Raw genomic sequence first — 3,543 nt, forward strand, 5'->3', positions numbered from 1 at the left:
TGCTTGTCAGTTGAAACCTAGTCTGAAAGAAAACTTCAGGATTCAGAAGATAAACCGACACATAACTAAGTGCAACTCTATTGTCAGTAGGCGATGTCTTCATTGTGGCATTTTTCAGTGAATGATGTGAAAAACTAAGGCAAGCAACCGCAATTTCTCACGCCTTCTCCAACTATGGATATAATATAATAAAAAAAAATGTCCATATAGAGCTGTCTGGACAAGGCCATATATCCAGTCTATCCATTGTAACTGAGGTTTCTCAACCATGTAATGGTAGATCCAAGTGTGTGGCAAGATACAATAAGAAGGAAGACATATTTCCGAGTCAAATTATCAATATTCCTTGATCTCTGAAGTAGTACAAGCTGAGGAAGAATCGCAACTGCTTGAAAATACAATGAAAATGTCCAAAAAAACCTCACATACAGTAAACCTGGGATTTATCAGAAGTGCCAGCAATAAACATGGTATGACGAGAAAATGATGTTGAAAGGTGTCTTGATCTCTGTTCTGTTGTATGTATGACGAACAACCTTATGATACCTCATATACCACACAATAGTGAATGATGTCACCAAGAAAATAATCTTCATAACTGTATTGTAGAATGAAATATAGTTTGTGAAGATGTCCAGATACCGTGTAGCAAAGACAAGAACATAAATTTCTTGTGTCTTAAGTGAAATTCCAGCACATTATTTCATAGAATGTATCTTGAGGAGCAAGACCATAATGCTAAGCAAATGGGTGATGTTCCCTGCTAACCTGAACACATTCACTTTTATTTATTTGAACTCTTTACACAGAGCAATATGTCCTTCCGCGTTTTGAGGCAGTTAAGGAATTCACGATGTGGATAAATTTTTTCCGATGATAATAATTGTACAGCAATACAACCGCCTGCATATGCTTATTAACTTGCTGCTGAGCATAATCCGATGGTTCTGCATGCTGCCGATATTCATTCAGCATAGGGCCCAAGAACACTTCAAAACAAAACACAATGTCAATCTTTACAAATCCGGTGAATACAAAGCTTCTATTCAATGCTGGACAATTCTTTTATTCGCCACGTAGAACAGTTTTGATTTAGCAAAATCAGAATTCTTTGATCATGGAGAATATCCTGACGCGAAATCTTTGAATAGAAGCCCGATTTTTCTCACACACAGATTGATTTTTGAGGATTTTGCTCCCCTACTGGCCCTGTTGACTTCTAGACTGCAAACCAAGTGGCGAGCTCAGTGAACGCTATGCAAAGAAGAGCTAGGAATCACATGCCAAGAGGGAGATTCGTTGTATCGTAAATATTTTAAAACAAGTTTTCTCCCTTAAATTTCGCATCACTGTCTTTAATGAACATGAACTTCCTCCTGAATTTTCGAGGATTTTGAAACTAGATTTCGTTGCTTGAGAATTGCACTTTTCTTCCTTTGACAATTGTAATGCCAAGCCAAACCTCCCGACACGCAGGTGTTTCTTCTCCAAGTCCGATAACTGTAAAGGCTCTGGCAAATATTTGGCATTATAATCCTCTTCTTTCCATTTTTCCCGTCAAACTAGACAGATCAAGTTGTCGTGATTGACATTGGAAATAACAGATGGAAAATGAAAAGAATGAAAACATTACGTTGTAAAGATCGCCTGCCCATCCCCGGAATTAATCGTCTCCATTGATGTTCAGCTCTACTTGGCATATCTTCCTGACGGTTTGCCTTATTGTAACATGTCAGGTTCTTGCCATGCATTATGTCACGCCCCAGTCTTTTTTAAGTTGAGCATTTTGTGATTACAACAAAGAAACTAATCACTACAGGTCATCAAGAATAGATCGTTCAGGCGGAATACCAGGACCAATGCTTGGGAGCAGGGCAATGAACAGGCAAGCATATTGCACAACAGTCTCTCGGCCTTCGAATCCCATTGCCAAAAAAAATTTGTGGTGCCAGAGGTACACATTTTAAGGCCTAATGTTTTTCGAACCATTCTCTATCTGGTACTAAAATCCCTGGGAATTTTTTTATCACTAAGATTAGTGGTATCGATGCACTTTTAGTGGCGAGGCAGGTTGGAAAACCTTGCAGAGCCAACGAAATATGAACAACCTGTAGCAACTTTCTTCTTCGGTCGTACTGGAACAAATGCGTTTATTTATTTTGTATTGTATTAAAAAACACAATTTACAATTTAAAATGAAGTTAAATTCTATTCCCAATTTTTTTAATTTTATTGCATTAATTCTATTCCTAATTTTTTAAAATATTATGTTGCATTAAAATTAAAAAGAAATTAATTTTTATTCTTAATAAATTTTTTTTATATAATTTTTATGTTGTATTAAAAGTAAAATCTTCAAAAAGAATCTAAATTTTATTCTATTTCTAAAACAATTTAGAAATTTTATTGATTTAGGATGATTTTTTTTTATAGTAAATGGAGACAAACTGATTTGCAAACCTTGAAAATATTTATAGACATCCTACTTTCTGATCCTCGAGATCGTGCGGAAACATAAAAGGAGAGCATACTTATTCGAAACAGATATCATCTTAACTAATCTATGCTAATTGGAAATTACAAATCATTACGTGTAATTAAATTTCTAGTGTAACCATTCACACAATAGTGATAAAAATTTATTCATTTCCAATTTTGCAATTTTAAAATGAAAATATACAATGATGATCGAATCTAGTTTTTGTGACTATGATTTAATGAAATAAAAATGAAATTGATCTAACCTGGTATTTTCTTGAAACCATCTTTCGATAAGGCTTTCATAGGCATGATTTCCACTCCTATTTAGATCATCCTAAAACTTCTCTTTGTCCTCCTCAATCTTCTGTTCAAATAATTGTTCCTCATCAGATGTACATGATTCTTCGAATGTCGTTGTTTTCTTCTGGAGGAGTAGTTAAGCTTTTGGTTATTGTCAAGATCTCTTCTTCACAAGAAGAAGAGATCCTGACCCTTGCTAGGATTTGAATGAGTTGTTCCAAACTTATACTCATTGTTCTTACAAATATACATTTGGATTAGTTGGAAAGGGGTTCTTACAGTACTCAAAACTTAAAATCTACAAAACTTAAAGGTTGTTGCACTTGGATTTTTATTGTGTTTTTTATTTTTTATTTTTAGTGAACGGGAGTTTTTAATTTGTGGATGTTTTGTTTTATTTCTATGTTTTCTATATGCAAATGAAAAATAAACTTAAATGAAAATGCCTAAATGCAATTAACCCTAAATGAAAATGAACCTAAGTGAAAAATTATTCCTAAACAATCCTCCTAACTAGCTTACATCTAAGTTTGCTTCCCCGGCAATGGCACCACAAATGTAGGGTGGTTTAATGGTATGTTAAATCCCTTGTTATTTTAATATGTCAACTCGGGAGTTTCGTAAACTTAGAAGCAAACCAAAATATATGGAACCTCAGATGCAACTGTTGTAGAAAGTTTTTTTAGGATGGAAAGAAAGAAAGGAAATTCATATTACAAATAACTTCTAAGTTTAAAGAACCTAAAAAGTTTTTGATTCAAG

The 3,543-nt window shown here is 34.2% G+C and overlaps 1 pseudogene; it reads right to left on the reverse strand.

Annotated features, from left to right (window-relative positions):
* Positions 1–239: 239 nt before the first annotated feature.
* LOC149157791 (ER lumen protein-retaining receptor pseudogene) lies at positions 240–1,927 on the reverse strand (annotated as a pseudogene).
* Positions 1,928–3,543: the final 1,616 nt, after the last annotated feature.

Source organism: Pinus tabuliformis, chromosome 5_2, assembly GCF_031772625.1.
Source record: "Pinus tabuliformis cultivar Carrire ecotype Pingquan chromosome 5_2, CPIR1, whole genome shotgun sequence".
Lineage (NCBI taxonomy): Eukaryota > Viridiplantae > Streptophyta > Pinopsida > Pinales > Pinaceae > Pinus > Pinus tabuliformis.